This window comes from Triticum urartu, chromosome 7A (assembly GCF_056163025.1).
Source record: "Triticum urartu cultivar PI428250 chromosome 7A, HENAU_Tu73, whole genome shotgun sequence".
Classification (NCBI taxonomy): domain Eukaryota; kingdom Viridiplantae; phylum Streptophyta; class Magnoliopsida; order Poales; family Poaceae; genus Triticum; species Triticum urartu.
This window is the reverse complement of record NC_141879.1, coordinates 398,669,817-398,682,313: the sequence shown is the minus strand read 5'-3', so window position 1 is coordinate 398,682,313 and position 12,497 is coordinate 398,669,817. Positions and strand designations below refer to the sequence as shown.

Genomic DNA, 12,497 nt, shown 5'->3' with positions numbered 1-12,497 from the left:
CAAGATGCCCGGTCCACACGGTGTCAAAACAGTCAATGGCAATACGGAATGCTCCCTTCGAACAGAGGAGCAGACCGCCACCCTAGCACCTGAAGCACAGAGCGGCCTTCTCATGCAGCATTATAACCCAGCTGCCGAGCCCCCGGACACCATCAAGCGGGTCCGGACTACACTGCAACAGGACAGCGCGGCTCGTGAAGAGCTCGATTTGCAATTCGGCCTTCGTCCCAGCCCCAACAAGGTAGTGGCATTTTTACCACGCGTACACAATTACCCACTCAAAATTCCATGGACATCGACAGAGGCACGAGATAACCCGGGGTCTACAATCCGGCCAGACCAATCCCGGACACACATACTTTTACTTCTTTTTCTTGTTTCAGGCACCCTGTTCCACGGGCCTGATGTCAAGTCCTTTAGAAGGACTGAAATACAACGGAGGCAGGCAACACAGGTGTGTATGGTAACCTTTATACATTCTTCTTGACAGTATTCATACTTATTTCTCAGGACCCGCATGTTGCGCCCTATTGATGCCGACATGTTAAATGGTCGGATACTTCTCGCACCATCTGTACAAGATACGCCTTGACGTATCCATCCAGTTATAATAAAATGGTTCGTGGCCCAGTTCCTATGGTTTTCGCTTCTTACTTCGTTTTTATTTTCGATCTGCTTATTTGCTGCATCGACACTCTTTTACGTTTAATATTCGCCAGGGGCTACCTGTCGCCCCACAATACGGCAGCACAGTCTGAACACTTTTTATATATGTTTGGCACCCTGAATTTAGCATTATATGCATTGGCTCCGAATCATGTCTTTGGTCAATAGTTGGGTTGCTCGGCTACTGTGCTTGCTACCCTACGTTCCGCTCTATCGGCTAGGGTAGTAAAGGGAGAACTACTGCGATTGTGCCCTGGCTTTGACCAGACGAGCACCTTAGTAGAGAAAGCCGAAAACTGACTGTCAGGATGTGGCGAGAGCCGATCAGCTACTCAAGTGTTACAAATCGTTGGAGATTTTTTCCGCGTTACGCGAGAGATCGGAACTTCCCGATCATATGCTGACAGTACTCTGGATTAAACTAGGGGCTGCGCCCATGCTTTATTATAAAACTCCTATGTCTAAGTGAGGGCGTTAAAGCCATAAAGTATGATTGCCTTGTTCGTTGCGCTAAACAACTCCTTCAAGGACCATGTAATTGGATCAAGATTGTTTATACTCCATCCCGAAAACCTCTGTACTATCTATGTGAGGGAAGAAGCCGACGACTGGCCAATCCTCATATTACACACAACACGGCCGTACAGGAGGAAACAATTCCAAGGATAATAAAATTACTTCACAAAAACCGGCTTTGTTCCCATAATACAAGGGAAAGGCAACATGAATACATTTATTCAAATGCAATGTCCTATGAACATTGTGCCGCTACAAGTCGAGACCCTTCTACAACATCCTCGAAATATCGTTCGGGTGTGCGGTGCTCCTTGCCCTCCGGCGGCCCGCTGGTGACTTCAACATCGTTCATCTTCGCCCACCACATCTTGCAGCGAGCGAAGGCCATACGGGCATCTTCAATACAGACGGAGCGCTTCATAACATCCAGCCGAGGATAGGCATCCATCATCCGACTCACGAGTCCGAAGTAGCTACTAGGCATAGCTTCGGCTAGCCACAGCCGAATTATCACATCCTTAATGGCTAGTTCGGCCACCCTATGCAGCTCCACCAACTGTTTAGCTGATCGGTGAAGGACACGGGATGCTCTGGTGCCGCATACTGTGACCAGAAGAGCCTCTCCGAAGAACCCCCTCATTCGGCTCGATAGAACTCCATGGCGTCTGATACACTCCGTGGCAAATCCGCAAAAGCCCCTGGGGAACTCCGAACCCGGGTTAGTAAAAGGTACTGCTTCTCCGCATACTTGCTTTGCATCTTAAATGCCTTACCCGATGTGATCTTCTTGGCCTCCTGGATCTCCTGGAGGGCGGCCTGGGCCTCATTCCGTGCGGTCTCTGCTCTTTGACGAGCCTTGGTGAGTTCGGTCCCTCGAACCAACACATCATGCTCCAAGGCCTCGCGTTTTCTCACCGAATCTTGGAGCTCCTGGTGGACTTCTTTGACCCGGGCATTTAGCTTCTTAAGGGCGGCTTGCTGCTGGACAACCTGCTCCTTGGCCTCGCCCAAGGCCTTCCTCAGGGCCTCGACTTTGGTCGCGGCTTCTGCACATATCACAATACCGCTGTCAATATACAGGCGCTTATCCCTTCCCGAACATATAGAAAGTCGTTCCTCACCTTGCTTCTCCTGGAGCTGAACCTTAACCTCGCCGAGCTCCTTCTCGGTCCGCTCCAGCCTCCGCTTCAGCTCGGAGACCTCGGCAGCATGCGAGGTCGTGGCCAACAAGGACGCCTGCTTATAAATACAAATTCAGTTAGCCTCTTTTAATTAAGGATTGATCCCCTGTCCGGTCCTCCTCGCCGAACACCGGACAGCGTCTCAGGGGCTACGGTCTATACGGGTTTTTTCTCTTTCTTACCTCGAAACCTGTTAACAGGCTGCTGCAGACTTCATTCAGTCCGCTCTTGGCAGACTGAACCTTCTCAATCACCGCACCCATAAGGATACGGTGCTCGTCGACGATGGAGGCGCTTTGTAGTGCCCCCATCAGGTCATCTGGTGCTCCTGGATGGACAGGAGCCACCGTTGGAGGCGATGCACCCCCTCCTTCAAAGGGGGCTGCTCGCCCGATTCCGAAGCCACATGGGCCTCCGGAATCATATTCGGCTGAGGGCCAAACTGGATATGGCCCTCTTCGCCAGTCTCCATGGGGATTGACTCCCCCATGTGTCCGGTAGTGGAGGTCCCTCCTTGTGGCGCCTCCCGGACAATGTCCTGGGCTCCTCCCTTCGGAGCAGTCCTCCGGGATAACACTTCGGTGTCATCCCTGGCCCCGGGGGAGTATGCAGGCGGTGGCGACATGCTCTCCATCTCCGACAGAGCCAACGAACCTCCAGATGAGGATCACTGGATAAGGTCACGGGCCGGACTGCAATAGTATCGATTAACCATGTTAGAATAATAAAAAGAAAGGGCTGGATGTGCGCATAAATAAGTCATGTCACTTACGATGCGGCCTGGGGCCCGGCTCCTGTGTCAACTGCTGGGGTGCCCTTACTCTTTTTGGGCGCTTGCGCCTCCACATGTGTCGAGGCCACCCTCTTTTTCTTCTTCTCCTTGGTAGGAGGGTTGTTTTCCTCCCCCCTACTCTTCCTCATCATTATCCTCGGGGACAGAGGAATGGGCCTCATCGTCTTCGGATGCCGCGCCCGAAGTACCCTTGCGACGGGGATCGCTCTTGGCCCCCTTGGCTTTTTTCTTAGCCTTCTTCTCCGACGCTGTATATGGCGCCGGCACCAGCATCTTCGCCAGGCGCGGGATGACTGGTTCTTCGGGCAACGGAGCCAGACACTGGATCCACTTTGCCCTCTACACCCAGTCCTGAGGAAGCAATACTAAAATCTCAGACATCATCCTCGAAACATTTAATTTGGGAGTACATCAAAAGTAACATACCTCGCTGGCGGGGCGGTTATAGTTGTGACCACGGTCTGAGTCCGTGGCCGGTGGCCTCTCGTTGCCCTTAAAGAGAAACTTCCAGGCCCCTTTGTCAGAGGTGTTGGAGAGACTTTTTAGGGTCTGGTGCTTCTTTTGATTGAATTCCCATAAAGGAAGGCTGCGGCGCTGGCACGGAAGAATCCGGCGGATTAGCATCACCTGGATAACGTCGACGAGCTCGATGTCCTTGGTCACCATGCTTTGAACGTGCGTCTACAGTGCTATCAGGTCATCAGGTGCACACTAGTCCAGAATCTTCTCGACCCAGGAGGTGAGTCACATGGGAGCGCTGGAGCGGAATTCAGCAGCGGCGGCCCAGGTGGTGCCGCAAGGTTCTGTAATATAGAACCACTTCTTCTGCCAATCCTTTACTGTCTCAACAAAGGTGCCTTTGGGCCATGAGACGTTGGATAGCTTGCTCACCATGGCCCCTCCGCACTATGTGTGCTGTCCCTCCACCACCTCCGGCATCACGTTGAAGACTTTGAGCCACAACCCGAAGTGGGGATGGACGCGGAGGAAGGCCTCACACACGACGATGAACGCCGAGATGTTGAGGAAGGAATTCGGGGACAGATCATGGAAATCTATCCCATAGTAATACATCAGCCCGTGGACGAAAGGGTGGAGTGGAAACCCTAGCCCGCGGAAGAAATGGGGGATGAATACCACCCTCTCTGTGGGCTCCGGCGTGGGGACAACTTGTCCCTTGGCTGGCAGACGATGGGCGATCTCCTTCGTCAAATATTCGGCCGCCCGGAGCTTAGTAATGTCCTCCTCTTTGACGGAGGAGACCATCCACTTGCCTTGACCACTAGATCCGGACATGGTTGCTTGAGTGGAAAGGAGATGAGAGCTTGGGCGTTGAAGCTTGATATTGGAAAGACGAAGGCAGAGAGAGAGTGGGGAGAGGAAGAGGGAATCCTTATCATCTTATAAAGGCAGCAAATATTAAACGCCTCCTCACTCGCCTTAGGATTCACCTGTTCCCTAGGACTGTATAAACGGCGCGGTTGAGTTACCCATGCCCACATTCATGAGAATCCAGCAATAAGGAGACACGATCTCTATTTTGACAAGACGTGCTAGTAGCAACCACGCCTCGTAACGTGGATTGGCTGAAGAAAGACGGTTCGAAATTATATCCGGACACACGTGATGTCGTGTTGGGAAAAAGCTGTCAACAGATTAGATTCGTGCAAATATTATATTCTCTCTGCGGTTGTGTGTGTGACAGGTCCGGATACCATCATTACATCCGAAGACTATCTTGGAGTTTAGAGAAAGGGGAACCCGCCTTGCAATTCCGAAGATAATCTGCATGCCGGACTCCTCGTCATTGAAGCCAAGTTTAGGGGCTACTGAGGGAGTCCTGGACTAAGGGGTCCTCGGGCATCCATCCTGTTATCTATGGGCCGGACTGATGGGCTGTGAAGACATGAAGGCCGAAGACTGCATTGTGTCCGGATTGGACTCTACTTGGCATGTAACCCGCCTTGTCCTTATGTAACTGACTCCATGTAAACCCTAGATCCCATCGGTGTCTATATAAACCAAAGGGGATAGTCCGGAGAGGACAACACATATACTCATTACCATACTCACATAGGCTAGACTTCTAGGGTTTAGCCATCACGATCTCGTGGTAGATCTACTCTTGCAACACTCATATTCATAAATATCAATCAAGCATGACGTAGGGTTTTACCTCCATAGAGAGGGCCAGAACCTGGGTAAACATTGTGTCCCCCGTCTCCTGTTACCATTGATCCTAGACGCACAGTTGGAGACCCCCTACCCAAGATCCACCGGTTTTGACACTGACAGGGGGGAAATTGCTTCTGTCCCCCTATGTTCAGTTGACGAGGCTCTTGGTCATCATCGTTATTAGGCGACCCTTTCCCCTTGTGTTCGGCGTTAAGTTTGCTGGCATGTTTGAAGACCCAACAATTTATGTTGGTGTGATTGGCGAGCTTGTCGGGGGTGCCATGAATCAGGCAAGGCCGATCAAGTATTCGGTCTAAACGGGATGGGCCATCTCTATTTGCCTTGAATGGCTTCTTCCGTTGACCGGGTTTGGAGCCACTGAATTTGGCGTTGACCGCTGTGTCTTTTGTTCCTTCATTATTGTTTCGACGCTTGTGCTTGTTGCGTCATGCCTTGCCATTGCCATCCCTGGGTTTGTAGGTACCAGGGTCACTGGTATTATTGCTTCTACGAGCAAGGCAACTATCGTCTCCCGCGCAAAAGCGGGTCATAAGTGCGGTAAGGGCTGCCATGGACTTCGGCTTTTCTTGGACGACGTGTCGGGCGAGCCACTCATATCGGACGCAGTGTTTGAAGGCCGCGAGGGCTTCGGCGTCCAGACAATCCACAATCTGGTTCTTTTTGATTAAGAACCTGGTCCAGAGCTGCCGGGATGATTCTTCGGGTTGCTGGATTATGTGGCTAAGATCATCAGTGTTTGGGGGCCGAACATAGGTACCTTGGAAGTTGTCTCTGAATGCGTCCTCCAAGTCTTCCCAGCTACCAATAGAGTTTTCTGGTAGGCTATTCAACCATTGTCGTGCCGGCCCCTTGACTTTTAGGGGGAGGTACTTGATGGCATGTAGATCATCACCGCGTGCCATGTGAATGTGGAGAAGAAAATCTTCAATCCATACTACAGGATCTATTGTGCCATCGTATGATTCGATGTTGATGGGTTTAAACCCTTTTGGGAACTGGTGCTCCATTGCCTCATCGGTGAAGCATACGGGGTGTGCGGCACCTCTGTATCGGGCGATGTCGCGGCGTATTTCGGATGAAGTACGTATGCGATTTTCGGCCCTGGTGGGTTGTGTTTGTCACGCGGGGCCTGATGGCCGTCTTCTCGTGCTTGGGCACGCCCCCTTGATCCATAGATTGACATGGTCTGGCCGGCTCTATTTTCCAGGTCCTGACATAGGTCATAGTGTATCCCCGAGCTGTTGTTACAGCGAGGTGGTGCGGGCTGGCGTTTGCACTACTAGGGAAAAGGCTAGCAGCAGCGCGGGTTCTAGGTATATCAGTAGCACGGGGACCGGTGCTACTAATAAGGCGCTACAGCTAACCCGTAGCAGTAGCGCGTGCACACCCACGCTACTGCTATACAAGTGTAGCAGTAGCGCGCTTCGTGGAAGCCCGTTACTGCTAATAGCTCTAGCGCGCTTTGCCCGGACGCGCTACTGCTACTATGGCGCTGGTGCTAACTTTTCTCCACTCGCTACTACTAAGTTTAGTAGTGTTTTTTTTCTGCATATTTGTTTTGTATTTGAATAGGCTTTATACAATAATCTTTAGCATATGATACACATACAAATGTAATCATAGCATATACATACAAATAGTCTCATCAAATCATGTCATCATCATAATCATCATCCAACACAAAGTGGTCTCTCGTCATCATCTCGAGAATAATAGCGATAAAAATATCGATTACATGCAACTACATCGTCATATATCTAAACAATGATATATGCGAGAAGACCTACCACCTTGCGTGAACCTAAACTAACTACGGGCTGTCGCTCGGAAACCGGAAACTGGTACACCTGGGCCTGACATTCCGGCCACTCGTTGTATACTCCTGGCGTAGCACTTCTTCGCCATCGATGATCTATACACCTGCATCGTCACATGAGTCGATGATATGCAACATATATAGTTGAGCAACACAAAGAGGCAGACTTGGCAAAAATAGACGGTTTAATTACATCACAAATAAAGTTTCGTCGTGCATAATTCAAAGTTTCATCATACAGATAGTATGGACTTAACGGACACATTGTCATATATCGACAATCACTCCATGTCGTGCCATCCATCCAAGTTAGGGAGATAGTCCCCGAGCTTAGTGAAAGGCTTCAGGTCGAGACGCTGAGCGGCTACATGTGTTCGGACATCTTCCCGCGACATTTGTCCTTCTTCGTAGAACATCCCTCTTTTCTCGACGACCTCTTTCATGATGATTTGGGCAAGTTCACGCTGGATGTGATAGAACTCAGCTCGAAGTCGATGATCCTCGATATCTCCTAAGTTCTTTTCCCATTGCAGAATATGGGCATCGCCGGATCTCGATGGCATGCAAAGGTTCTGGTGATCCCGTCTGTACTCCAGCATCTTGTGTAGGACATAGAATCCATCATTAAGAGAATCACTCGGTTGCTGGATGCAGAAGAAGTCGGTCTTATGGCCAAAGGCGGGCTTGCCATCCTTTTTCGTCTTGTCCTTGACCTCTCCACCCCGTGCGCCGTAGTAAAACATAGCACTATCGAGAACAGACTTGATGTGGGTGTAATCCTTTTTGTTAATGTTCTTCGACGAGTCCAAGTAAAGAGCGTGGGAGTATCGGGGGTAGAGGATGATGAGGACGGCGTGCCCGCCGCTGCGCAAAATAAGTACACCTCAAATTAATTAGCCTCCACCGTGCAAATGAATGATTGAAATCAAAGGAAGGATATCCGCGCGGATGACTTACATGGGATGATAAGGCACGAGAATAGCCTCCATGTCCTTATTGGCGAGCATGAAATTGATGATGTATTCCCTTGCGTATTCACAGTGCTTTGCGCAGACTCCCAAGAAGGCCTCGTGCATGAAGTACAGGTCAGCGACACAGATATGAGGGATCTGCTCAACCCCGATGAGGTAGTTCATGTGCAAAGCATAAATGCGGACAAACGCAAAATCCATCTTGTTCAAGTGAAACATGTCGAAGATGTAATCGAATTGAATTAAGAACTTCTCCGTGGCACGTTAACCAAGTAGAGTGGGTATCCTAGATTTTTTGAGGCGATGAGGCCTTTCTCTATCCGTAGCACATCGTCATGAAGTCTCCTTAAATCGCTGAATCTGGCCCACGGCGCTGCTTCAGGTAAGATTGGTTGATCGGGGATATGCCATTTTGCCACACCGGGGATATCTATATGGTCTTGAACCCGAGGCTGCTGAGGCGGCTGGATCATAGAAGCCGCCTTTTGCCTTTCCTCGGTCTCTTCCTACTCTTCTTTACTACCGAAAGGTTGTCCATAATACATTCAGACTCCAGAGGCGGCAATTCAGGCACTGATTCATGACGCTCAACCCCTAAGTAGGCACCAGTATAGACATACTCTTGAGTGTCATCGTCATCGTCATCCTCATCTATGGTGATGTCACCAGCGACTAATGTAGTAGGCGAGGTGTTGATGTTCATACCTAACTGCGTGCTCATGGGTGTGCTCCCGGCCGCCTTCAGACGAAGCAGACTCTTTGGCCACAACAGGACCCACCCATTGCAACAATCACCTAATAAAATGAATAATGACAAAAAAGGCCTATGTTTTGCAGGAACATTGACTCCTTCCTGGTGCGGCAAATCTCGGGTGCTCGATATGTCCTTGTTTGTAGCACAAGTCATGCCAAAATTCACGGAAAATTTTGGCATGGCCTTTGCTAAAAAATGGACAAATTAAGAACCTGAAATTTGCTGGTACGGCAATGAATCAACATTCCGACAAAACATAGGCCACTCAGCTTCATTCCCTGGAAACAACAAAAGGCCACTTGGGCACAATCGAAACCTGGGCAAACACAATTGACGAATTTGCATATATCCTGACCACTTCAAATTTGCATGTCCTAGCGTTTAACACTTCAAGAAAATCTACATAAATCTCATGCTCTCTCAAACTCAATTAAAAAAACCAAATATAGATTATATTTAGTTAACTACTGAACTAAACTTTACTCTAAACTAAACCCTACCGCCCTAATTAACATCTAGTTAAACAAACTCAATTCAAAAACTAAACCCTACTGAACTAATTAACATCTACATTATCTACTGCTTAATATCGTCTATTATTACCCTAACTAAAAAACATCAACATTATCTACTACATAACATTAACATCTATTAACTAAAAAAGGATGGCTGAGGGGGCTTACAGAGTGGGGAGAGACGATGGCAGGGAGGTGCTCAGCAGTGGAGGTAGGGGCGGAAATGGAGGGTTCAGGATCGGGACGGGGCGGTCCTGGAGGGCTCAGGGGCGGTGAGGTCGAGGGAGGCGACGGTAAGGTCGAGGGTGGCCCAAGAGGCGGCAGCGGTGAGGCTAGGCGGCCTCGGGCGGTGGCTGTCAGGATGAGCGCGGCATTGACACCGGCAGGAGATGGCGGCGAAGTGGGGGCGACGGCGAAGTGGGGGAGACGGCGGCGAAGTGGGGCGAGGGATCGATTTGGGGGAGAAGTGGTGGCCGGGGGGAAACCTTTTTGGTTAAGTCAAAAGTAACAGTAGCGCGTTACAGAAAACACGCTATAGCTAAGTTAGCTACAACGCGCTACTGCTACGTCTTCATCATTTTTTCCCTTTTTCATTTATTTTTCTTTACATTTTATATTTTTTCCTTTCTCCTTTTTCTATTTCTTTCATTTTCATTTACTTCTGTATCTATTTTTCATTTTATTTTATTTTCTTTAGCAGTAGCAATTTACGCATAAACGCGCTGCTATAAGTTTATTAGCGGTAGCGCGGTTTTTACTATGTGTAGCCCATCAGCTAAGTGATTGGAATTTTAGTAGTAGCGAGTTTTCTGTTAGACGCGCTACTGATATATGTGCATCTACAGCGCACTTATTTTGCACGTGCTACTGCTGTCGAGCAGTAGCGTGCTCTTTCAACAAGCGCTACTGCTAAAGTTCTGTGTATAATGTCTTCCCTAGTAGTGTTGGCTTGATTTGTTGTTCTGTCCCGACCATGTAGTGGTTGGTCAGGTCCGTCCGCCGCGTTACACGCGGGTGGAATGGGCTCCAGCGCCTCATCGTCGAATTGGGGTAGTAATTTATGCTTCGGGTAACTCTTTGTTGGGCGTTTAAGGCCGTATTCTTTGGCTGCGATGACATTAGTCCATCTGTCATTGAGCAGGTCTTGGTCAGCTTGAAGCTGTTGCTGCTTTTTCTTTAGGCTTCTTCCAGTGGCTATTAGCTGGCGCTTAAAGCGCTCTTGTTTGAGGGGTTCCTCTGGCACGATGAAATCTTTGTCACTAAGGCTCACGTCGTCCTCGGAGAGTGGTAGATAGTTGCTATCCTCCGAGTATTCGTTCCCTGCTTGATCGTCATGGTCAATTTTCCCGTCCTGCCGATCATCCTGTTCGGATGTTGGTTCGATGGGGTCTTCTTGGTCTTCAGCGTTTTCCGGTGTGTCATCATCTCCGGTGCCGGTATTGCTGTCTTTTTCGCGACGCGATTTAGAGCGGTGCCGCTGACGTCAACGCTTTGGTGGTATCTTAGGAGGTTCGTCCTCGACTGGATCTTTTTCATCATCGCCATCACCTGTTTTAGGTGTGCCCACCATTTACACGTCGTATGAGGAAGTGGTTGTCCAGCGTCCCGTGAACTGCGGGTTTTGGACATGCTCCTCTCTGGCATTGTCGTCCATGCCGTTGATGTCTTCGGAGGTGTAGTCGAGCATGTCGGTTAGATCGTCGATACTGGCTATGAAGTGGGTGTTGGGTGGGAAGTAAAATTCCCTATTTTCAGCCCCTAGTCCAGGCTCGGCGTAATTCAGGAGCGCTTCCTCTGTGATAGCGAGGGATCGCATTAAGTCCAAAGCCTCATTCAAGAGTGAGGTTTGGATGGGGACAGAAGTTCCCGGGCCGAGCTTGCATGACACGGACTTCAAGGATTCGGAGCCGATGTCCGGAGAAGAGTTCAGTCTTGAGATGACCACCGGTGACACTATTCTCTCCGGTTCTCCAATGTTGAGGTCTATGGCCGTAGAGGGTCCGGCAGGCTCCAGACTCCCGTCTTCGGACCTGCTGACGCGCTACGGATCTAAGGCCAGGGCGGTGGTTGGAGTTGCGAACCCTTGGAGGATCAAGTCTCCCCGAATATCAGCAACATAGTTCAGATTTCCAAAACTGATCTGATGACCAGGGGCGTAGTTGTTGATCTGCTCCAGGTGGCCAACTGAGTGGGAGCGTAGTGTGAAGCCACCGAATACGAAGATCTGGCTGGGGGAAAATCTCTCTCCTGGCCGAATTTTTGTAGATGATTGATAGAGCCATCGAGCCTTTTGACGACGACACAGGGGAACTCTCAATGAAAGCACCAATGTCGGTGTCAAAACCGGAAGATCTCGGGTAGGGGGTCCTGAACTGTGTGTCTTAGGATCAAGGATTAGAGGAGGCAGGGGACACGATGTTTACCCAGGTTCTGGCCCTCTTGATGGAGGTAAAACCCTACGTCCTGCTTGATTGACTTTGATGAGTATAGGGGTTACAATAGTTGATCTACCACGAGATTGTAATGGCTAAACCCTAGATGTCTAGCTTGTATTATTATGACTGCCTCCATGGACTAAACCCTTCGGTTTATATAGACACCGGAGGGGGCTAGGGTTATACAAATTTAGTTTACAGAGAAAGGAATCTTCATATCCGAATGCCAAGCTTGCCATCCACACAAAGGAGAGTCCCACCCAGACACGGGAGAAAGTCTTCTATCTTGTATCTTTGCAGCCCATTAGCTCGGCCCATGTTACATAGCCCAGACGCCCGAGGACCCCCTAATCCAGGACTCCCTCAATGAGAACAAAAGTTTTTGGTTCCACAGGAAGCTTCTACGCAGCACACTTTGAAAGGTGATCAGCTATGCTGTTTTCCGCACGGGGTACGTACTCCGTTTGCAACTCATTGAAGTGCTCCTCCAATCTCCTAACTTCCTCGACATATGCTTCCATCAATGGGCTTTGATAATCCATGTTGACTTGTCTCACCACAAGCTATGAATCTCTTCATATGATCAACTTCTTGATTCCCAATTCTACTTCAATTCTGAGCCCGGCAAGGAGCCCTTCATACTCGGTTGTATTG

The 12,497-nt window shown here is 49.6% G+C and overlaps 1 pseudogene; it reads right to left on the bottom strand.

Annotated features, from left to right (window-relative positions):
- Positions 1 to 416: 416 nt before the first annotated feature.
- LOC147959738 (uncharacterized) overlaps positions 417 to 12,497 on the bottom strand; it is a 72,890-nt pseudogene continuing 60,809 nt past the window's right edge.